Source organism: Perca fluviatilis, chromosome 3 (genome assembly GCF_010015445.1).
Source record: "Perca fluviatilis chromosome 3, GENO_Pfluv_1.0, whole genome shotgun sequence".
In the NCBI taxonomy this organism is placed as follows: domain Eukaryota; kingdom Metazoa; phylum Chordata; class Actinopteri; order Perciformes; family Percidae; genus Perca; species Perca fluviatilis.
This window is the reverse complement of record NC_053114.1, coordinates 18,121,316-18,147,297: the sequence shown is the minus strand read 5'-3', so window position 1 is coordinate 18,147,297 and position 25,982 is coordinate 18,121,316. Positions and strand designations below refer to the sequence as shown.

At 41.3% G+C, this 25,982-nt stretch overlaps 1 long non-coding RNA gene across 1 annotated transcript in view; it reads right to left on the bottom strand.

Annotated features, from left to right (window-relative positions):
* The window catches only part of LOC120555993, a 176,374-nt gene that overhangs the window by 33,904 nt on the left and 116,488 nt on the right, over positions 1–25,982 (bottom strand). The window contains exon 3 of the long non-coding RNA XR_005638782.1: positions 786–938. This is a non-coding gene — a long non-coding RNA (uncharacterized LOC120555993). The remainder of the gene's footprint in view (positions 1–785; positions 939–25,982) is intronic.

Genomic DNA, 25,982 nt, shown 5'->3' with positions numbered 1-25,982 from the left:
GGAGCAATAGATAGCATCAGAGAGTTGATAGAGAGCTATCAGGAAGAAAGTGGAGGCACGCTGGAAAGCTGACTGAGTGATAGACTGGTGAAAGTGCCTGCCACTGGGCTGACAGGAGCTCTGAACAAAGTACCGTGCTGTTTTGGTAAGAACTACTGGGTATTCTGAAATGGTTAGGGCTTTTTTTTTTTATTCTGTGATGCTTTCTGTCTGTGGTCTGCACTGTTGCAGGCATGCCAAGCATCTAAATCTCTGAGGAACTGTGTAGGTTACATTGTCGGACTTCAAACTTAGTACCCTGTGGAGTTCCCTTGTAAACAAACACCGGTATGTTTATAGGCAGAGTTTCTCAGCAAAAGTAACTGTGTGCATCCTTCAGGCCGAAACGTGTTGACTGCATTTCTTTCCCTCATGAAATATTTTTAAAGCTTTGACAAAAACATCTTAACTCAAGGTCCACTGACTACATAGCTGTTTTTACCCAACTGCATCTTACAGTCTTCATCAATGGATGGAGCTTGCTTATTTGTCACGGATATAGTTTAGTTGGCATGACATGACCTAAGCATAAAACAGTGGTTATGTGATAACAAGTAGTCATCAGGTCCTCATGCAAATGCTAGCAGTAGAGCACAAGATACAAAGAAAAAAAATCATTGACCTGCTCATGAAAACAAAACAACGTCTAAATTGCGTGCGACATGCAGGTGAGACCTAAACTGGCCTGGATGAGTGTATACTTTCCTACCTAATTAGAGGGGTTGGGCTGTGTTAAACTGACTCACCCAGCCGCTGCTTCGTTTCGCGTTCTGAAGCCAGGCCCTAGTCGAGACGACCTCCGCTCTGGTTCGGCTTTCTAGCGTCCCTCATTTACTTCTCAGCGAGCCCGCTCCTTGGTGTGTTGTAGTTCAGGTTTTAAAGGTGTATTAACAAAAGTTCTGTTGGGGGAAAACAAGAATAGTCTTTCAGCGTCTTTGTCTTCGATAGTGTTCTCCGTGTAGAAAGCGTGTGGTTTGCAGCTGTCAGCGTGCCGCTTTCGTGATTGTCTCCTGCCGGAAACAATCTACTGAATGAATCTGTGTCAGTACTTGCCCTATCAGCTAACTACTCAAAAAGACTCTCAAAACATTATAGGTATTGTGTTTATAGCTCATACTGTATATCTATGTCACTCTCACGGACACTCTCTAACTCTTATCTTTCTTCCTCATGCGCACAAACGCACACACATTCTCAAATACATCACCACACACACACATCTCCTATGTTTTTTTATTCCAGTGTTAGGGCGAATTTATTTATATTATTTTTTTCCCTTGATATGAAATGTATCTCATTGTTGTTATAGTATTTTTTATCATGCTGCTTTCTGTTATAATTCAGATTGTGTTATCCACGCTGTCTTCGCTTGTCGCCATAATCTTTTTTGTTGTTTTGTCAGTTTGTTGTGTGCAGTGAGATGTTTTTAAATGCCCTTTGGGTTTTTGTCTCCCACACATTCATTATTGATTACATCTCTCCCCTCAATGATTTTTACCATCATGATTTAGCACTGTTTTTCTGCTCCTGTCATTTCTCACTGTGCAAATATGCTAAACTACACCCATTATGGATTTTTTTTTTTTTTACACCACTTTCTATTTTATCAATTAACAAGTAAATATTGAAAATGTATTTAACTTAATCTATGGTACAAAACATGTTTAGAATAGACTGCTATTGTTGGCCATTAAAAATAAATTTTTTCCTTTTAAATCTTGCCTGCTCATCAGACTGCCTAACCTTCTCTCCGGTTGATCTGGAGCAAAAACTACGATATGTTCTTGTCATCTTTTTTTGGTTCGGCTCCAGACAGAGTGCTGCTAATGACTGCTGCTGGTTCCATTCACAATCATCCTGGATGATTAGGACTGTGACCTTTAGCAGAGCCAGATCATTCAGAGCTTAGTGATTTGTATCCCCCTCTAAATTCTGACGGAGAGAGATAGAGAGAAAGAGAGAGGCAGATTGGGACTTATCAGAAAGGAAGAAGGAGCAGATCAGAGAAACAAGGTGGAGAGGAGACGATGAGGAGAGAAATAAAGAGGGAGAGGGCGTGGAGGCATAGATGAAGGGGGGAGGATCACATTGCACTACCCACCCTGGAGGCACTGACATTATCTGGGAGAGACAGCATCGGGGAGAGGGAAGGCGATGAAAGGAGAGGGTGGAGGGAAAAAGGTGGAATAAAAGGAGTGAAATGTAGCTTCTGACTTTCTTTAACAACACCTGACATTTACCTGGTTTTCATGTGTTCAGGCTAGACAATTGGAGTCCAGTAAAGGCCACCAGTCTTCTCTCTCTCTCTCTCTCTCTCTCTTTTTTTTTTGCAGAAGGAATGTCGCCTGTCTGCTGAGTTCACTCCGTTGTCATCAGTGCTGAAAACAGCCTTCACAATATACTGAGCGGGTGAATCAATGTGCAGGATGGAAAGAATGTGTTGTTTGTCAGGACCAGAGGAATTATGAGAGAATGTTATTATTGAGAATAGCTGCAGACCAGAAGGGTATTTTATGAACAATGTTGGACTGGTTTCATTAAACTGAATTGCGGCTTTGTTTTGAGGTTATATATGTTGCAATAGAAAACAACATTTCAAAAGTAATAAAAAATAATTTTATAAAATACAGAAAAGGCAGTATTCTGTGTCATTCATGAAACTAAAATAAGATCATTGTCATGTTTCCAGCGATGAAGTTTTCAAGCTCATCCAGCTGCTCATGTGGAAAACCTGTTAGCTTTGCAGTAATTTTTCTGTCCATTATAGTAAATTGCATTACAAACCAAATGTGAGCAGGAAAGTTAACACAACTCATACAAAGGTACACCATTAATTGCATGGATAAATTGAGAGACAGCCACCCGCTGACCTCCAAATCAGTGGCGATACAGCTCAAATTCAAATAACCCTTTATTATAAACAGCCACAGTCTATCCCCCAATTAACCATGCATCCAGGTCTGTTGAATCAGCACTCTAGATGGTCTGCGGAGGAAAGCAGCTTTACCTCGACTTGCTGGGGCAAACATCATTTCATCATGATTAAAACTCAATGGTTTGAGACCTTGTCAGATGCCACACAATTAGCCTATCTGGCAAACTGCCAAACTAGCAGAGTGTGTGTGTGTGTGTGTGTGTGTGTGTGTGTGTGTGTGTGTGTGTGTGTGTGTGTGTGTGTGTGTGTGTGTGTGTGTGTGTGTGTCTGGGGGTGGGCACATGAACAACTGTGCATGAATGTGTGTCCCATAGAGCCTACGTTCACCAGATAAATGCTGATTATCAATCTTAGCTGTCACTGAGAGGAGCAAAATGCAGAAAAGAGGGCAACTGGTAGAAAGGAATCGGAACATCCAATTGCCATATAAATGCTTCAACGGTCAATCACTTAAGTGTAAGATGGTCAGACATGCTGTACATTCACAGTTCTATGGTGTGCACTCATCTGAAATGGCTGCTGTTTACATTTTGCATAGTTTTTTTTCAATAAAACTATTCAGCAACACACACACGGATGCAAGATGGCTTACAAATACAGCGCCGAAGTACTGAGGACCGGACCAGCTGTTTCCCTGCAGAACATTAATATTAATAGCCTAAGACGTAAGGAATTGAATGCAGTTCATTTCCCTTGTACCAGTGACATCTTGATAAAGAAACATATGGGAAGAGAAATTTTGAATGAACCACAAGGGAAAGTTGCCATGTAGGCAATATGCTTTTGCATTTCGCCAGACAAAAAAGAGAAAATGATAAATAAGGATAATGGAGATAAATTCCGGATGCAGAATAATTATGTATAATGTTAATGGGGGGTATGACTGAGTCTCGGCAGTAAGGAGAAACCTGAAATTGGTGTAACTTAGAATGGTTGGTTGAACCCTTACGCCAGGGATCCTTACTTGGTTTCACTATGTAGACAAAGCACAGACAAAAGTGTAAACACAACACCCCAAAGGTATAAATATTAATGGGAAAAAGAAAGCAACAAGCTTTTGAAATAAACATTTAAAGGGGCATTAAATACATGTGAGACTGATCGGCTTAAATTGGCAATCATAGGGAATTGCAACAACATCCATAGGGCTGTTCTGCTTTGATACAACTCTCTTGCACAGGCCAAATCCCTCCTGTCCCTGAGTCATAGAGTCCTGTATTTGACACAAACAACAAATTTACAGAGGAGATGAGAGACTTTGTTAATTGGAACAAACATTCAACAGTAACGTCTTAGGAGAATTAAATATAATACAGTGCAAAACAGCAAAACTTTGTCTCGTTGGCTACCAAAGTAATATACCTCATTTAATGCAGAGCTGCGTTGTTTATTACTGTTTTTTTTTTTTTATAAAAAAAAAAAAAAATAAAAAAAAAAAAATTTATTTAAAAATAAAAATTAAAAATAAAATAAAAATAAAATAAAAAAAAAAAAAAAAAATAAAAAAAAAAAAAAAAAATAAATAAAAAAAAAAAAATTTTTTATATAAAAAAAAATATAAAAAAATATTTTTATTATAAAATTTTTTTTATTATTACACAAACTGTGTGTGCAAGCATGCTCTTAGTGTGTATTTGTGTAAACACAACCTCAAGGTAGCAGGTTCATTGTATTCTGATGAGGTATGTTTCAGAAGAGAAGCCAGAGGAGAGAGAGGTGTCAAATATCTGTGTTTGACCTGTGTATGTGTGGGATCTGTCTGAGGTCTCTGAGCACTGGGCCTCTGCCAGGTGTAGCAGCCCACACAGTGAAATCCTATGAACGCCATGAGTCCCAAGTGGATATCGCCATTTCAATAATGCATGGATTATACAGTCAAAATCAATCCCTATTGACCTGCCAGGTGAAGCAAAGTAGAGTCAGGGCAGAAATAAATGATGTAATTCAACTTTGAAAACTACATTAAGGAAAATAAGTTTGTGACTGTCTGAATATATCTGAATAAATCCACTACTTCCCTGAATCCCTGTACCCCTTCTCTCTCTTTATCTTTCAAAATTGGGTGAAATATTCAAGGGTCATGGTGAGGGTTTGGAAATATGTGTCTCTGAGATTTTGCCTTCAACCAACTGCAATGTTGGTGAATGGAATTGTATTGGTGGTGCTTACCTCATTGCAAGTTACATTTTAAAAATTGAAAAGCGACATGTCTTTTGAGGTATATGGCCATCTTATTGTATCTGCATATTCTATATGATTTGTATTTAAGCTTTGGGTAACAAAGAAACCCAGATGAACTTTAGCCTAGTTTCAGAAGACACATCTGGAAAAAGCGTTATCAATGGACTCTTAGACAGAGCCAGTTGGCATGAAGCCATTGGTTAGTTATCGATCCCACCCCAATTCATGGAATATACACATGTGGCACACACACAAAGAACTTTAGAGTGACCATCAGAGATTTGGGAAACGGTCCTCTCCAAGCTCTGCAGGGCTTGTACATGATGCTGATTTCTTCGATGTAAATAAACCTTTATAATCAAGAAACAGTGTCGGCAGATTCCTCTCTACACAGCAACGCACCATTGATAAAATAAACAACACTTTCAAGGAAAAATGTCTCGCCTCCTTGATATTATCTGTGAGATCACCCAGAGTGACGGGGGAGAAACACAATCAAAATGCCATGCAGCCCCATTGTATTGGGGTCTCAGGTGTCTCAAAACTTGCATGACAATTAAAGTCAAAACTATCAGGCTATTGCCAGGTGTAAGTCGAGGTAAGTAAAGGAAAAAAATTATTTTCTTTGTAAATAGGGGGGAACTGACAGAAAAGTAGAACGTCTAGGCTTTCCTTGAGAAATTAAAAAAACAGCACAAATGTCCCAGAAAACCTTCATTCATTCTACTTCCAAAATAGGGTGTTGGACATACAGTATATTGTCATGACAGTTTAGCATACAAAATATGAAATATTTTGGTACTACATTTAAAAGAATGTATAGCACCACCATGCCAAAGAATTCTGCTAAATTACCGTGCTGAAATAAGAATACTAAGAACTAAGTGTGTGGGACAGAGTAAGAGAGAGTGGAGAGATTGATGTAATCGACACCATTGGTATGTCTTAACCCCTGACACATGATTGCTTAAAGATGGCTGTCTGCTGGTTCGTTACAACCAATTCTACCCTAATCAGAAGCTGTTCCCTGCAACGAGCTAGCTGTCATGATGAGATTTCACCGCTTTCTGCTCTGATCCCAAACCTTCCCCATTACTGATAATTTTGACTATTAGTTAGGGAGTGCCATCTGGACACTAATTACCCTCTTACCATCTTCTTTTGACCATATTGTGTCCTTTCCTAGACCTTTTTTTCTCCTATTCTGTGACATAGTTTTAGGCAGAGAAGTGGATCTGAGGAGAGATAAAAGTAAAGGTGTACTGAAGATGAGAGAGGCATAATAAAAGAGCACAGAGCAGTGGAAGAAATCAGATTTCAAGAATTCCAAATGAGAAGATGAAACTGATCTTTTTTACTCTTTACCTTGTTTCCCCAGGCTGCCTGCTCTGTTTGCTCATAGCTTCTCAGATGATATGCAGGGCACCCACACTTCAAACTATTTGGTAAATGGAGAGCAGGCACTGTGATTTTATGATTCTACAGTACAACCTGTTTCGTTAAAAGTAATCCTTTCATCATTCTTTTATGGTTTTGATCAAATGTTTGTTTCAGTTTCAGTGAACAAAAATCTTTCTGCAGTAAAAAAGCCACCTCTTATTAAGTGTCTTGCATAAAGCACAGCGTGTCAGTGGTGTTTAAAATATCACAACATGCACAGACACACACAAACAAGTAAACAAACAAACCAAATTAGCGTGTAGCTGTGTCCCTTTCCCAAAATGGTTTGTAGACAGCTGACTGAATTATCATTACAGAGCAAGACATTCATCATATGTTAATTATGAAACAAATAATACTCACTTATGATTTCAACAAATATTTTAAGGGTGATGTCAGGGGTGACAAACTGCCAGCCTAACTAATCATTCGCACATTTCTTTCAGTACATACTGTACAGTAAGTGATAGGTGATAGGTTGATTTTGCTTTTATATCCTTTGAGTGAAGGACACATGCAACATTCCAGACCTTCTGTTTAATTGCTTGCGTTCACCACAAAGTGAATACAATTAGATTACTTCATTTTTAAATCATAGCGTACTAATGCGAGTATTAAATCATATTTGAAAACGTCTGAAACCACTCCTGCCCCATAACTACTGCTGTTGACAGACATATTCAGTATCCAGTCTAAAATACAAAAGTTCTGATGTATTTAAATTGGACTTTGAAGCAGTACAGGCATTAATATAATGTTGATAAAGATGTTTAAGTTCTGTCAAAATTTAATTCATAACTAAACACAATGAATAGTGCATTCTTAATAAGTATGGCAGTATAAATAGATTTTTTTGGTCACTTGGGGGCAGCAGAACAAACATATAACATACATAGAACAATGGCTCTGTTCTATTCAACTGTTCAAGTCATGACAGTGTGACAGTGAGCCAACAATACCAGGCCCATGAAACTGAAGCAGCTAAATGAAATTCATCCATCAATCATTTTATTATTCACGCCTGAGCTTTTTCTACTGTGATATGTCAAATATCTTCCATGACAACAACAAAATGTACGCATCATAGCTTTATGTAGCTACATTATCTGCTATATTCACCTGCTCTTTGCTGACTGTTTAGGTATACTTTGAGTTTAACTGCTGCAGCTGAAAAAGAAGGTGGTTCGAGAGTTGAAACCTAACCAAAACAGTAAAGTCGCAGGCCGGAAAACCGAAATAACAAGCTGAAAGACACTAAAATGCTCCGTATAGGTAAGAGGAGTTTCAGAGTCAGTGATCATTCTTTGTGGCTTTAGCACTCTGAGCAACCCCTTTCAGATTACACATAGTTATTGGAACCATAAACACTAAAATATGTAATTACTGAAGACTACATTTACAGCTTGTCATTGGCTATCATGTGTACTTTGACCAGTGTTGGTCATCTTACTTTAAAATATGTAATTAGTTACAGTTACAAATTACTTCTCCCAAAAAGTAATTGAGTTAGTAACTCAGTTAACACATTGTAAAAGTTATTAGTTACTCAGCAAAGTAACTGTGACATTATTTGTTATGTTCTATAACGCTATTACGTTCTATAACATCTTTAACGTCAAAGATGTTTATATTAACTCATTAAATAAAAACACTATATACAGTAGGCTATTTTAGAACATTTGGTATTTATTTGAACTCAATCGATTGCAGCCTGCTATATGATATGCATAGAAATTTCCCACGATGGGAAAAGTAATTAATTAGATTACTCCGTTACTGAAAAAATAACGCCGTTAGTAACGCCGTTATACTTAAACGCCGTTACTCCCAACACTGACTTTGACACTGCCCTCTTCTCTCCTTGCCTTCCCTCCCTTACTAATTTCCTCTCTTCCTCCCACCCTGTATCCCTCTCTTCTATTACTTCCTCCTTTCATTGGGAGCACAAATTAAACAGCTCTATGTGAACCATCCAGCAGTTCATCAGCATGAGTAAAGTTACAGCACAGCTTTACTTCCTGTACTGGGTTTATGAGGTGGGGCCGTCAGCACCAAATTATGAAGCTCAGTTTCAGTTGTATAGATGCAGAGGACAGAACAATTACAGTATACTGATTCACAATGAAGCATGGGTGGACTATTGTCTTGAAGCCTGAGACAACATGCAGCTTGCCCTTTCTCTTTGTGCCCAATTGTCTGCCTTAGAACTAAATGGATCAGGTAGAGAGGGACACTGTTGGATCAATGTGCTGTCAAGGAGTGTGGAATGAAAGTGATAATGGTAGTAAGCGTACAATACACACACACACACACACACACACACACACACACACACACACACACACACACACACACACACACACACACACACACACACACACACACACACACACACATTCTCTTATACCACAGTCTCAGCATGCCTCACTGCAAGACTTGCTGTTCTTTTCAATCACACACGCACCCTGACAGCTTGTCGTACACACACACACACACACACACACACACACACACACACACACACACACACACAGAAAGGGTTTCAGTCTTGATTTGATTGGTTCTGTCAGTCTCTCAGTAGTGAGTTTTATTCCAGTTTTATGCTGCCAAGAAGACAACAGTTTTTCTGTCATCCTTTCATTCTCTCAGACAAACAGCTGTCTGTCAGACACATGCACGCAAGGACATGGACATGGACACACACACACACACACACACACACACACACACAGCCGTCACAATACACTTCTGAATTCCTTTGGTTGAATTTTTGCATCTGCCAATCAAATTCCCTATTATTCTTGTGAGTTTTGCATCTCTTCCACAGATAATATGTTTTGTGTGGGTGGATGAGGCAATTATGTTGCTATTTCTTCTCTGTTCTTTGTTTATGTTCCAGATTTACCGTAACTTCAACCCTTCCTATCTATAAGCCTTCTTATCCTCTTCCTCTCTACGTCTAAGGTATGAGCTTCTTTCTTTAGCAACCCCGCAGGCAATGACTATGACTAGGGAACGCTTACCTGTCTGCTCAGTGTGAGTGGGTCATGTACATCTATGAATTCTGTTGTGCCCGAATGTCTCTTCTCCCAAGTCACACTGCCATCACATTGCACCTCTCAGTACTTTAGCTTTTCTGCATCGTGACACTGGTGACAGCCCCACAAGACCTTCTATGTCAGAGCTGTTTCTATCTCTGCAGGATGGTACATTATTGAGAGTTTTTTTTTTATTTTCAAAGGAGCAGGCCATAACAGTTTAAACTTGTCCTTGGTACCTGAAAGCATGACTGACAGTCACACACTCCTGCTCGCTCTTTATTTCTCACACACATGCCCTCAGTGGCTCTGCTATATTATACAGGCAAAGAAGTGAGGGGAGGGGAGTATCGAGACAGAAAGTACAGTGAAAAGGCAGTTCTGAGAGGAAACTTGTCCACTGGTCCACAAAGCAGTACAACACACAGAAATAGAGGTATGTCATTGGCAAATCAAAGTGTGTTTGTGTGACTTCTTTGTAATGGTTTGACAGCTTTAAAGGATCTCTGTGTAGCCACAGGACTCATCTACTCCCTCTGCTGGGCTTATTTACACACAATGTGACCAAATGGCACTTCCATAGTGGGTTGACTGCATCTGTTTATTTACACTGATAGGGGAGTGGACTGGCTAAGTAGCTGGTACAGGGGGCTTGATCAAAGAGGTGATGCTGTTTTTTAGATTAACTATCCCTAATGATTTGAGGCCAGGGGCAATTTCTACTGCACTGAGAGCCCTGGTAAGCTCCTGGGGCCTGGTGTGTAGGATGAACAGATGTGAAAAGGAGGGGAGAAGGGGGCATGAGAGTTAAGACAACAGAGGTTTGGCTGAGGTAAAGAGAGCGAGCAAGCCTTCTGCCTGACAAGTGTGGGGATGGGGTGAGGTGGTGGTGGGTGTGACTCAGTGATGGTGTTTTTGTTGGGTTCTATTGCTTATTCAAAAGGGGGTTGTGAGCTAAGTGTGGTTGTGCAGACCAGCAGATAGAGCCATATCGCAGGGTTACAGCTTAAAGAGGCATGTTTCAATCGTTGCCATTGGCTCTATCACACAGCCAGAACGCAAAGCTGTTGGCATGTAGGTGTGTGGGAGATTGTGTGTGTGTGTGTGTGTGTGTCTGTGTTTATACAATGCATGTGTGTATGTGTACATGTGTGTTTTTGAGTAAGTGTGACTGTCTGTATTTTTGGCAGCGTGTGCATATGGGTCTGGCAGCTAACCATACCGTTATTGAGATTTAAACCATCTCTTGAGCAGGGTCATGAAAACAAACCTGCTCGTCCGAGGGAAGCGTTAGGAGACTGATTCTGTTTGTTTCCTAGTTTCATGGTTGTACAGTATCTGTAGCAGAAATGTAATCAGGGTTATGTGTGTCCTCTGGGGTTCTCAGTGAGGGATGTTGCCATTCTGTACAGAGCTGGTTTTGCCTGAGATGGCCAGATCATTTACATTGACACTGATGATGCCATTAGCCAGCTGCCAGGAAGCCTGTTAGACATGTTTCACTAGAAGAGCTGTGGATGCCGAACAGCAAGTCTGAGGCTCTAAAACTCAACTCCTTCCTTTTTGTTGTGTCTATCTTTAATGTTGGTTTATTTAACAATTTTAAGGTCGGGATTAAATGAAAGTAGCTTAGAATTGTCATAAGAAAGGCATGGCACTATTAGCTCTGCTGGTAGATTTAAGAACTCAAATGAAAGCAGATGTGTCATTTCCAAAATGCCAGAAGAAAATGGAGATGCTCATCACTCCTGTAGGCAACTGACTGTTAAATCAGGGAACAGCAATTCATCAATTTAATTATTAGTGACAAACAAAAGTTTAGGTAATTGCAGAAATAAGGAACAAACTCCTTAAAAAAAACTAAAATCTTTCAGAGGACACACACACACACACACACACACACACACACACACACACACACACACACACACACACACACACACACGCACACACACACACACCACATATTTTAACAGTACCTTAGGGGTAATGCGGTAGTTCAATATGATGTAGGCCTAGGCTACCTTCCCGATATGTCTGAACACATTACACTTACATAATAGCATAACAAAGCAGCCAAGCACTTTATGGTTAAAGTGTGTGTGTGTGTGTGTTAATTCAGGCACTTTTGAGGAGGCACAATTTGATTAGCTTCTTTTGATATATGCGATAAGACGGTGAGATTTTGTCAGAAGGGGTGAAGCAGCCAGGTGGCTTAAGGCAGTAGGGTCCTTTGTCTAACACTTTTCTTGATTAAATCAGCTACAGATGTGCAATTACGTTGCTCTGTGAATTTGTGAAATAATAAGACTGGCAGTGCACTTGAGATAAAATAAATTTAGTTATGTTTGCAAAGGCTAAATTGGGGATTTGTGACCAAAGTGTGTAGGCTGACACAAACAGACTCCTCATTCACTGGCCCCATGTACACCGTGACCTGCAATTGATCAACAATATAATGGTATGTCAGGCGTGTCTTTTGGGCTGCATGTTTATGTTTAACTTCCTGCCATAAAGAGCTTGATATTCACCCACTACAACTCATAAGATCCTAGCCTGGGTAAACCTTGACGAACTTCCAGCAAATTTGAGATTTGCTCTGCAGGTCAGTCTGGCGAAGAGCCCATTCAAACCCATTTCCAATGTCCTCAAAATTGAGGCACCAATCACAACCGCTGAGGCGGGCTTTACACCAATCACGACCGTTGAGGCGGGCTTTACGCGACGAGGATAGCGCAGCAACGGCGAGCAGCTTTTTGTTTACATTCAACATGACGGCCATGACCGGCGAGCTGCAGGTCAGTCTGACATATGGCGATTTCATGGCGGTCAACGTTACAATTAACTGACAACATAAGTTAACGAAGTTACAGTTCTCAAGGACGCACGCGACACACGGACAGAGACACAGTCTCTTTTTCCTTTCTCTCAACTTTTCCGCCATGTGTGCGGCACGCGGCAGCGCCATCCGTGTGAAGCGCGTGTCCGCGCTATTCTTGCACATGTAGGGAACCCTCGTGAATTAACCAGCAACATGTCAGCTGTTTGGACATTCTTCAGCGTGTGTGCAGAAGTTTGCAATATGCAACACCTGCAAGGAAAAAGTAGGGCGTGGACTTCTTATATACTGTCTATGGGCGTGGAGGGACGACACCAAAAACCACAATCACATTTTTTTTGTTGGATATTGGATGTGAAAAGCGTCACCTGGATCATTGGTCTGATTGGTTGAAGGACTATCCAATTGCGCCCAGAGGCATTTGAGTGGCATCCGTTGGTGACGCCCCTTTGAAAATGAACTGTCAATGAACCTTTCCCAGACCCACTCTCAGTTACAACTGAGAAGGGTCTGGTGTCAACCAGGCTAATAAGATCCCCGTCTGGCATGGACATCATTATATGAATGCTTCTTGAGCTGAAGTGAGTGAACTGACAGTGGCTCACAAATTCAAACTGTAACAGCAGTGTCAGGGCCTTTGCGCCAAACCTGATTTTGTTTAGAGTGAACTGTATGGGTCCCTGTAGAAGTCAGTCCTTGCCTGGTCTTTCTTTGTGCGCTGTTTTCTTAACCACTCTGCTCTGCGAAGCTTTGTCATTCGTAGTTTTATTTCTGCCTGCAGTTCCTTGCGCCCTTTCTTCTCCTCCTCAGTGGCATTCTTCCACTGTTTCCTTAGGTGTCTTCTTTCCTTCACAAGCCTTTCCAATTCCTGCTGTCTTCTGGACTTGGGCTGGGCTGATGGTTCTTTCTGTGTCCTTTGGCAAGACTTCGGCCACCGGACTTGAGGCTTTCGTCCTCCTTTCCTGTTCTCTGTTGCTGGCCGTGGCTGGCTGGGCTCAGGACTCAGGTGCATTGGCTGGTCAGGGCTTGGTTGTGCTTCGTCTGAGGACTGTCCCTGTGGACTGTGGTGGTTGTTCTGCCACTGGGTTTCACTTGACTGGTTTGGCCTACCTCTTCGGAGGTAATGGTCAATGCGAGGCCCCTTGCCTTAGTCTACAAGGCACTTTTTCCTGCCTTGATGAATTTATAGGCCCTTCTTTGATGTTACCTTTGTCCAGCCACAGCAACAACTTTGTAGCTTGTGTCCTGCCAGTGCTGCTGCTATGTTAAGTTCTGTGGTGGTCTTCTGAGTCGTCGTCATTTCCTTTCCTGGGTCTGTTAACGTGTGGTCTGTCATTGAGTCTTCTTGTGTGGTATATCATACAGAGTCAAAAAACAGTCTTTAATAATCACGTAGAGGAGTTTTTTATTTATTTATACTAGGTAGAAAGTGTGTTAAGTTATTTGTAACTGCTTTAAAGTCTCATCTTTAAGCATTGGTCAAGATTTACATTAAATGTATTGCTTGACTTTATTGTGGTCATTTAAATTGCAATTGGATCTGATGAACACATCAGCTAATGAGGTGATGTCTTTTTACCACAAACAAATGGACAAGCAGGATACAGTGTATTTCTACATGTATTATGCATTCTGGTTGACCTCAAATTACGACTGTACATCAGCAGCTTCAGTGTATGTAAATGGAGACAGAGCCTAACAGTGTCCATAAGGGCACTGGGGAGACTGGCCTGCTCTCCAGCCCATTAAAGAGGACTCCATTATCTGCACTCTGTACTACACACACACATACACATACACACAACGACAGCAATGCAGACTATGGGCACAAAAAGTAGTCCACCTTAAGTAGCTCCCCTCCACGCCACGCAATGCATATTTTATAACAGCCAGCATTAAAAGCCAAAGGAATAAGGAATGCCTGGCTAGGCAGCTGGGTTAGCTCTACAGTACGCCCTACTTCTTTTCTACTTCAGCGGCTTTTGTTTTTGTTGCAAACACGCAGATAACTGGACAGAGGAAGTGCCGTGAGAGTTAAAGCGAGATTGTAAAATGTGGGAATGTAGGATCAAAGATGGAGAGGACGAATGCTCGAAAATTCTTCATTGGGACAAGATTGCATTGTTGAGCAGTGATGCTATAATTAGTGTCTCTTTTCTCCGCATGTTTTCCTCATCTACAATCTTTTCTGCATCTTGCTGCTTCTGCAGGTTTGTGGAGGCAAGGTCAAACCCGGAGCTATGTTAATTCTGGAGGCTGATCAGCCCTCCAGCTGAGAGACGGCGTACTGCTGGGCCTGTGAACCAGAAGATTGTCCTTTAGCTGAAACACACTGGACTGAAACCAAAAACACACATCCATCACTGTATGTGGCTGATAATAGCAGCTGGATGGCATCTTCGGGGTTGGGTGGTTTTTGTTTGAGCGTGCATATATTTGTGTATGTCAGCATTTGATAGGGTGATTACTCCTCTCTCTGCTGTATATTTACCCGTGTTTACTTGTTTGCAAGTGCACATCAGGCAAGGTGTAACACCCTGGTAAGTCAACATTCAGTCTGTCATTGCTGGCAGTGTAATGCATTCTGCCACACACTGGGTCACACAGGCAAGTTGTTCTGTCAGTATAACACTTTAGAGTGCGGCATTCATCTTTTTTTTTGGTCCCACCTTTCTTGCCCCTGATGGTCGGTGAGCGGAGGATTCTGAGGTCAGGTACGGGTTAGTTCTGTCAAACACCTTGGAAACTCAGGACTCACACTCTCTTTCCTTCCGGTGAGCTTTTTCCCCTGCGCTGTTGTCTCCTCCACCTCATCTCTGAGAATAAATATTTCATTTTGACTATTGCTTCATCTTACCAACCATTGAATTAACAGCGGTCTACATTTTACATAAAATGTAAATGTGTTTGGGTTCGTACATTTTACTGATTTAGCCAATAGTAAACTTTTACCACCTCTGTACATCCCAGTGACCTGACAAATAGATTTAATAAGCATTGCAGCCTTTCGTTCCACTGAAAAACAGGTTTGTTTCAGTCATCGTTCTCCATAGATAACACCTAGCCTGTGTAGCCTGAAATGAAAATGTAGAAAGGTCTCGAGTCCAGATTCGAGTCAACTTTTGCACTTGACTTGGTTTTGTGTCTTGTTGGACCCGGAATTGTCTTGGACTCGGCCATTGACAACTGGTGAAATTGTATTCTGGCTGCTGATTTTGGGATCAGTTGTACAGAATGTTACCTAAAATCTATGCATTAATTAGTTTGATGTTAGAAGATAGATCATTCTTTTTTATAGATCCATCATCTTAACTCTCTAATCACTAGACAAGCATTGGTAAGACACTATTGACTATTATAGTCTTGAACAGGACTCGATTTGCTCTGGACTTGGTCTTGATTTGGTCTCGACTGCCTTTTAGAGAACAAGTTTAGGCACAAAAACAACTTAGTTAGGTTAAGGGAAAGATCATGGGTTGGGTTGGTCTTGGTAAGGGAGCCTTTGTCGCCCTGGTGACAATAATAACTACTTGGGTTACGGGTAGGGAACTAGAGGGCTTTGTCACTTGAATATAAACAAATGTCTTTGCCCACTGATGCTCTAGTTGTTCTTAGGAGAACAGTCTCCATTTTACTGCTCTTTCATTACTAATTTTTAGACATCATTTGTCATATGCACACATTATTCATTTAATCAGACATTGGACCTCAATCCAAAACTAGCTTTCTCTGTACTGTACACTATGTACAACTTGTGGTCGAATTGGCTTTGTGTCTAGTTGGCCTTCAATGTAAAGGAGCAGAAAAAGCCTCATGGCAGTTTGATAAGGTTCTGTGGAGCTTTAACCTGGCACCACGGACTGCCAGAATACCATGCCCTGGGTTGTGTGTTTGTGTGTGTGTGTGTGTGTGTGTGTGTGTGTGTGTGTGTGTGTGTGTGTGTGTGTGTGTGTGTGTGTGGCTGGCATGTTTGGTTGCCATCTGCAAGCCCCATGGATTCTGGCTAAGATGCACACGCAGGCACACACACACATAGAAAGACACAGGGAGTCACCCACATGCAAGCATATGTACACATTCTCCTACACACTCACCACTCTTGTGCTGCGGCTTGTCAAAGTTTGGGTGCAGGCATGTGTAAACGAAGTGAACTATAATCACACTCAAAGCAAAAGATCAAAATCCTATTTCCAGGAAAGTAGGCAGCTCTGAGCTGAACAAAGCCTCCAGCAAAGAAGTCTCACCATCTCTCAAGCACACGCACATGCGCAGGCGCACGCACATGCACGCGCAGGCGCACACACACACACACAAATATGTCCTGTGATATTAAGGAATGTGAGTAATATCACTCTAGGCAAATCAGTTTTATTGGCCAGCACAGATCTAAGATGTTGCATTATTCACATCTTGTGATCAGCTTAAAGAAATATATAAAACATGAAATATACATGTCTGGGATGTAAATGTGAACAGTTGGTGTTTCCAAGTGGACATAAAAGTTCATTACGAAAGTTTTAGTGATTTGGCAGAGATCAATGCGGAGATACTTCATTGCCAACGCTATTGTTCGAAAGTCCAGATTAGCTCCTTAATACTGCAGGTCTATTGATAGTGATTATGAGCTTAACTGTACAAAGAGAGTGGTGATCATACACATTTAGCTGATAAAAATGATGCAAAAACCGGACGGTCAATCAAAGCCATGTCCACGCAGCTTCTTTATGTTAATCTACTGGTGCACTGCTGCCGAAGAGTTTGGGAATCATAATAGTAATGAAAAAGACTACATTCCTGCCCCATCTCCACTTTTGGTTTGTAAGAGTGTCTGTTTGTTTGCACAGATACAAATTGAAGCAGTTATAGATCATAGTTTAGTAGAATACACTGAAGCTGATTAGTGAGGACGAGTTGAAGGCCCAAAGCTGCTTTTCCTAATCCCAAGATTAGTAAATTAATAAGAGGCCTGTCTTTCTGCTCACATTCACACAGAGACAAAATGTTGGTTTTGGCTCAGTCCTAAAAACAGAGCTGGTATCTCCACTCTCTCAGAACAGTCCCTTGGCAACAGTAGTGACAGTCCTAACTGGTAGAGTCAAAGCAAGCCAGTAAGACTCATTGCCAGACCAGTGTTTCCAGTGTGAGCAGTGCTTAGGAACCTGCTAGCGTGTTGGGTAGTGTATACCAATTCTGGGTTGAAGATTAACCTACTAGCACAATTGAAAAGGTTCCAGGCTTTCTTTCAGATGCAGCTGTGTTTATTGGGTTGCAGTATCTTTTTTGAAAACTACTGTTCATTTGTTCAAATATGCCTGGAAACCTGCACGCAAATAGGCACACTAGTACGCACACAACTAAACTTGCACACAATGAAAGGTCTAATTGCTAACCTCAGGGGGCACTTTTCAGTTATATCATGAAAACAAAAGCTACAAGAATTTACAAAGGTTGCATTTTAGTTAGTGAAGCAACAACATTTTCCCTGAAAGAAGTTTAAAAATACCTTACATGGTTGAGAAATGAAACTGAACAAGAGCTCCGATAACATACTTTTCTATGAGAAATAAGATTTATTATCATCAATTTTACCACTCTTGGGAAAAAAAAAGACAAAAAGAGATTTAGATGATCAACACCAATATAAAACCAATGCACATACATAAACAAATGGAGAAGCAAAGCAGAGAAAATAGAATATACAATTATCCGTGTCTGTTTGACCCAAGGGAATTCACAGTATAATGCCACTGAGTCTAATTCACTTGCAAAAGAGTTGAGCAGGATGTAAAGCTTGATTCACAGTGGACTCAGACCATGAAAAAGCCTCTTTTCCTCCAACCTTTCATACAGACAAAGAGCTGCCGCATCTCCACTCCATGTGAGAATCACAGCTTTGAATCTGCATGTGGGACAGAGGCACCCGGGCTAAAAACAAACACTCACCATGAATGAATATATACATTTGCTTTATACTGATTGTCCTCTCATACAAACACTGTGAAAGGCCAGCATACGGTTGTGAGGACCGGCTACTCGCGAGACATTAGAGGGAGATCAGGGAGAGCATCTATTAATGTATTCTTTTTAAAAACTGCTACCTAGTGGACCGTGAATTGAGCCCTTTCATTGGAGCCCATCTCATACTGGTGTGAAATGAGGTGAAAATAAGCAGACCTAAAAGAGAAGGCTTTGCAGGAAGTCTTTCCAAATGTCTGTGGAGGTTTGCTGAGGTGACCCAAACAAATCAGCTTTTGAAGGGAGTCAAGGGTGAATTCAGTGCAATGGGAAACAAACACACACGCAGGCTTCTCTCGCTGTCAGCGGATATGCATGTCAGAACTCGTGCTGTCAGTTTCTCATTGCGATGCTTTTATCACGTGTTTCACTGCCTTCTGGGCCTTGCACTTTGCAGGAATATGCTTGTCCCTGGACAGCCAACTGTAAGCACAACATACTACCACCTGTCATGCCATGCACACACAGACAAAAGACACACACTCACAAGGAATAACGACAAACCCTGTTGCATTTTTAAGTTTGATTCTAAACTCAAAATATTCATGACAATTAGGGTTGCTAAATTCCGGGAATTTTCAAAGTTGGAAACTTTCCATGGGAATTAACAGGAATATATGGGAATTAACTGGAATTAATGGGAATAAACCTGATATATTTTTTTATAATACTGTTAGTCTATAACAGGGAACTTAAATGTAGTTGAGCAGCATAATCTTGGTTAAAACAACCTGATTTAATGCAACTTCAGTTGAATGTCCTCCCCATATTCGTCAATGACATGCACGCACGCAGCACAGGCCACTACAGCATTTTTTTTGGGGGGGGGGGATACATAACCCATTGCTATTAACCTATGTGTGTTAATTGTATAGTGAAAAAATTAATTGATTAATGTTAATTGTATAGCCCACTTGTTCTTGATAGGCTGGAAACAATAGACAGCGCTGATGGTTAGCTTAGCACGCATATAACCATAACCATAGTAAATCAAAGGCAACATGCTAGCTACCTTCATATGTTAAGCTAAAGGTCAATGGTTTGGGATACTACTTAGCCTACTAAAAGGCTATTGAGGCCACACCCACTGCACAGATCATTTCTAGAATCCAACATTCTACAGCAGATTGAAGCTGATTGAAGACAGTACTGCATTTGAGCCCAAGGACTACATCCAGTCAAGTAAGTTTTGATTATATTACTGAGGTAAATGATGTATTGTTTTAATTGAACTAGCAAATATTAATTCAAAATGCTACCTAAATTACAAATGCTACCAAAAAGCTACCTAGCCAGTACATCAGATATGCTAGCTAAACTTAAGTAACATCAAACAAAATGTTTATATCTATGTTTGTATAAGATGGCATTTATATGAATTACCCAACATTTCCAGTTAATTGTCGTAAATTCCCATAAATTCCCATAATGTTCCATTAATTCCCATGAAAGTTTCCAAATTGGAATGTTTCCGAAATTCCCCAGCTTAACTTTCCATGGAAAGTTTCCGGAAATTTACCAGAAAATGTCCACCCCTTTGACATTTAATCCATTCTGAGGAACATAACAAACTAAATGGCACCTCTATCTGCAGCAGAGAACTGTTGCATGGAAGGGCATCTGTGTGCTGCATATTTATCAAAGTGACAGCAGGCATCAGGGATACCGGGGCTCCAACATAACCACTTACTCACTAATGGCTTACACAGCCACGGATCATTATCCCTCACAGCGTAGCACAGCACAACACAACACTGAGCTGCACAGCACCATGCTGCACGACAACCCCCTCAGTCCCGGCATTACATTGGTTTGACTGCAGTGTGAAGTATGTAGGAGGTTGATTAGATATTCTTTCCAGAATGCTTCTTCACTTTCAGCATCAACATGTTTACATGGATTACTTATAAGTTTGATAGTTTGAAGTTACAAGTTCTACTGTATATTTAAGTGTTCAATTCTGGAATGCCATAATTAAATGATTAAAGTTTCGGCCATCATCGATTATTAAAGTTGCACTCATCAAAGTAATTACTAAGCCAAACAGGTCAAGAAATGTGATGATCAGTTAAGTTTTAAACCAGCCAAAAGTTTTACCATTATCTAAACTACTTGTTTTGGAAGTGAATAAGTGGAACAACTGAAATGTTGGCAAAAATCTGTCATTGCAAAGATAAAATATGTACATGCACAAATATGGCAAGTACTAAGAGCCAAAGTTGAATCAGGTAGTCTATCTAGAAACTGTTGGATGTTTACATCCGACAGTTTGGGTAATAATTTTACCATTTCGCATTGTGTTCTTTTCCACATAAGTTTAGCTAACCGGAGGGTTTGTTGACTGCTTCTGATTCTTACCACATTTCTGTTTGGCACGTTTACAGATCTCAGCAATTAACTTTGTGAGTATGATGTCATTATTACTGATAGGAAGACATTATGTCCTGTCACAAGCGGACAACATTAATGATGGATGCATTCCATTTAAGGTGAGCCAATTCCAGGTCTGTGGTATTGTGCATGCTCACTCCCTGACATGACTTACCAGGAGAAGCCTGTACTACGAATCAAGTTCAACATGCCCTGGATTTATGTCAGTTACCCGGCTTCACCTAACCTAACAACCGCGGTCCCGCATAAGGTGTGTCACGATGGTGGTTAACAACTAGTTCAATCAACCCAGGGTTTCCCAATCCAGCGACACATAAAAGAGGCAGAGCATGACCAATCGCAAACATCTACCAGAGCCGCATATTTTACATAAGAAGAGCAAACTATAATTCTACATAAATATGAAGAACACAGACACGGTTTTACATACAAAACGCAGGAAGGAAAGATGGCAAAAAAAACACGACGCTGTTATGCAAAAATCACAACGCTTATCAATATCACTTCCCCATCAGTCAGGCACAAGATCTGACCATAATTACACTTTTGCTTTCCATAAACTGTCGTTGCTTTAGCATATTATATTATCAGTTGCAACCCTGGCAGTGGTAAGCGATCGTGAGAGAAAATAAATAATATAAAAACATAATTCAAACAGATGTGCGCATTGGCAACAGACGGCTCAAGAAGCCGACAAATAGCATATACGTAATTCCCTCCACTGAAAATATATATCTTTCCTAAAAATACCCATCGGGGAATGTTTTATTTTTTTTCCAAATATATTTATTGAAGGAATCGTTTGTACAGGGGTTATACAGGATAACGACACAGAGGCTTCCCTCTAGGTTTTCTGAAAGTTTAAGCACAACAAAAGCCTACAAAGCCTATGCCACCCCAACCCCCACCCCACAGAAAAAAGAAAAAAATATCAATAAAAGTAAAAAGAAAATAAATAAAAAAGCCAGCAGAGAGGAAAAATGGAATGATGACAGTCAACAAAGTGCACGGGACAAATTCAGAGAAAAAAGATAGAGAAAAGCTGCATACTCAAGTACTAGGGGTATCACCCTGGCCATTATTTGTCTTACAGTCTTCTGACCATTTGACCTGCAGAGGATGCCATACAGTATTTTCTGGAAAATTCTTTCTTTGTTAGACATCTTATAGCGGAGTCTTTCCATATGTAGTATGTTTCCTTACTCTCTAAGCCATTGCCGAAAAGGATGGCTGGTCTCTGATTTCCACTGTTACAAAATGATGCACCTGGCCAACACAGTACATAGGGACATGGCTTGCCCTTCGTAGTTTGTGATGTTGGGGTTAAACACCACTAAACCAAAGATGGCAAGGAGTAGATCAGGGGCAATAGTTTTGTGAAAGGCCTTTGAAAGGTATACAAATATGAGAGACCAGAAAAGAGTTAATTTAGAACAAGACCAAAACTGGTGTGTAAGGGTCCCTGAGTGTTGTTTACACTTATCAGATAAAGGAGGGATGTTATGGTATATGGCATGGAGCCTGGCTTTAGAGTAATGAAGCCTGTGGACTACTTTAAATTGTATTAAAGAATGTCTGGAGTTTAAAGAGCTGCTATGAATTCTATCCAGAATTCCCTCCCAAACCCGATGCTGAAATTTCCATGCTAAGTTCCTGCTCCCAATCGTTCTTCAACTTTACAGTGGACACTCCTTCATGGGCCAGAAGGGGACCTTGAACCACTTAATATGCAACTCCACTGTATAGCCTACTATCTATTGACTTAGTGTAGGCAACGTCAGAGGAAGACATAGGCGCCCACGGAAAATACCGAGCAACCACTGAGCACCCACGTGTGACAGACTGCCAGTAGGCTACATTCATTTCAAATTAAACATTGCAATTAGTGCTAAGTGGAGCGTCTGTCATAATGTGATTGGTTATGTCGCTGTCAGTCCCCTGCTCCATATCCTATCCACCAATCACAGCGTTTCTTGGATGAAAACGCCTCCATCCCCCCCACAGTGTGTGCATATGCGTTAGGTAATCATAGTGAGAATTAAATGGACAGATTTGTTATTAAAAAAGCAAATTTAATGATGCAAGTGCATCGACGACATCCACCACCAGTGCAGAGAGTTCTTAATTTCCCACAAAGCTGATCGCGGTTGATAACCCAGAATCGGTTACTGTGCGCTGGATACAGAGCACCGCGAGCAGCCGGTCGTGGGGCTCCGTCAGGTCAGCGGTAGTTGGTGGTCAGTTAAACTTCTCATCTCCAATCCTATCTTTATTTGTGAGAAGTGGCGCTGTCCTGAGTTGAAACTTTACGGCTTTATTATCGCGTCAATAGTGTGTTTGTATCGGCCGCTTTTTTTTTACTCCTTTTTTTTGAAAGGGCATGCGCCCGTGAGCACCCACGGAGGAAAACATAAATCGGCACCTGTGGAGGAAGACATTGTGCTTCTATATTTGCCTGACAGAGAACATTGCAGAATCAGAATGTAATCACAAAATAGTAATCAGACATTAGCGTCATGGACTGATGGCAGTGTGCTACCCACCCTGCCCGTTATGAGAGCTAAACAGCACATATCTGCGTTCATCAACCACCAGAACCGGACTGTGTGTGTGTGTGTGTGTGCACGCAGAGAGAGAGAGAGAGAGAGAGAGAGAGAGAGAGAGAGAGAGAGAGTTGTCTCGTGTCGGATCGTTAACAAATTTAACATTTCAGCAGAGGTGTTCATTTCCATACAGGTTTAGTGGCTTGACAGTTAACGGTAAAGTAGGGGATTTGATTTGCGGGGGGTATTTTGGCGACTTAATTAACCCGACCCAGGGTGAGTCTGATGAAATCTGATGTAGGCTATCTGCCTCTGTTCAACTCTGAGATTTTCTTGCATTGCACAGCACTCTGAAGGAATAATCTCCGAGATTAGGCTATGTTATGTTCTGCCAGCTCACAGCAATAGCAGGAAAAGAGGCAGAGGCGCTGATGTGCAGGTTACCTTCCCCCCCAAACACGGACACACATACAGATACGTCTCGCTTTATAAAATAGATAGCTTGCCTATAAGTGACATCACGCTCTGTCTGCACTTGTTGTCTGGTTGTGCTTTGCATGTGTAGGATTCTGAAACGTCCTTAAATTCGGGAATTGTCGTTTGTTTATTCAAAGTCAAAGACAGTCCAAAGTAGTGCTACTTTGCACATTTTTGTGGGTCTGAGGTGTATGTCACATTTTGGCTGCCAAAGCTCCGCTGCTCTCTCTGTCTCTGGTCCTGCTCGCTCAGTCAGCCCTACAACTTACAATAAAATTCATAAACCATGGTAGATAACAACAAAATGTAGTTATAAACCCCATCCTGTGCTCAGAGTAGGCTTTAGCCAGCGGCGAGTCCAAAACCAAATGTCCTTGTAAAGTTATTTTGTGCAGGGATAAAAAGTAGCCCCGTAATCCCATAGTGACACTTGCATACAATTGAACTGGTAGCTGTGTCCCCGACAAATTTAACATGAAGTTAAGAATAATCACCGGCAGTGGTATAACACACATATAGTGACGACGTTAAGCACGTACATGTAGCTTATTGAACAGATCTATGAGCGGTGTAGCCTACAGGACCAAACTGTTGCCCATTTAAAAGTCAAACTCACGGCACATAGGATAGTTAGCCTCCTAATGGGCTACGACGCCCAGAGCCTGGTCTGTGGCACAGCTGTGAACGTCTGAAAAGCTCCATCTACACGTCAGGCTGTGGTCGGCGATATGAGGACACAAACTCTTGAGCCTCCTGGGGGAAGAAAAGCCGTTTCTTGCCTTGGTTTTTAAGTGTAACAAACAGCTTAGCTGGGAAGTGCAGAGCAGGTTTGAGACCAAGGTTGTAGAGCTCTCTCATGACGTCCCGATATTCAGACCGCTGGTTCAACACGCCGGGGCTGTAATCCTCGAAAATGTGAATTGGATCGCCACGATACCGGAGTCTACCCCTCACTAATTCTGGTGTTGAAGTAAGAATTCTGTTCCACCAAGAATTCTGTGGGACGGGAGCCCTTGATAGACTCAGGTAGGCCGATAATTTGTATGTTATCCTTCTGCTCTGTCCCTCCAATTCCAGAACCTTAGCCTGTAGCTTAGCATTCACATTGGCTAGCACCAAGCAGCTTGACTCCAAAGCCCCAATTCTCTCACTGACTGCATTGGCATTGGACTCGAGGGATAGCACTCGTCTTTCCTGGTCATCTATTTTAGCTCGTCGTTTGCTTGCGACTTACAATGAGTGCATACAATGAAGTGTATGCACTATACAGGATTTACCCTATTATACTTTATCGACAGGAATAGATAGGTCAAACTGCAAACAGCCACCCACAAATAGTCTATAAACAAAGCATCAGGCTGTTTTTGAGATTTCACATGAACAACGGTTAAAGTTACTCAGGCTACCAAAGAATACCAGAATTCCTCCATTCAGACCTAAGCGACGCACCCCAAGCTTCCATCCTTAACAAACAGCCATATATATCGGCTCTTCCAGTCTCTCCACTGCTGGCTGTTCCAATCTAACGGGAGAGAGGAGCGAGAGGGGTTAGGATCATCTTCAGCCAGAGGGGACATTATTTCTTCAGCTTCTTCTTGCGTTGACACTCCGGTGGGAGGTGTGCTAACAGGGCTTGCAACAGGTGAATTAGTCGTGCTATTAACGTCATCGCTACACAATTTCTTAGTAAAACCAAAATTAATTAAACTGCCTTGTTTTCTTTTTGCCATGGCTATATGATGCTTACTGCAGAATGGATTTCAAGGCCTTTGCGCGCCGATTAATGGCCTCCAACGTTTAAATTTTTTCTGCCTATCTTTGAGTTAACATGTAGCCTACTAAACATGAGTTGAATTTGCACCGCAGCGCCGCCACATTTGGTGTGTTGGTGAAGTGCAGTCATGCTGCGTTCATGAGTGTAGGATAGGCTCAGGTCTACGTTATATTTTAATTTAACGTCTTTAATGGTAAGAGATCGCACAGGGATGGATAATGAGCGTTGATTAAGATTAAATTGCAATGCCACATATGGCAGACACCTTCAGATATGAGAAACCCCCTCAGATTTTTGACTTTGGTGCTTT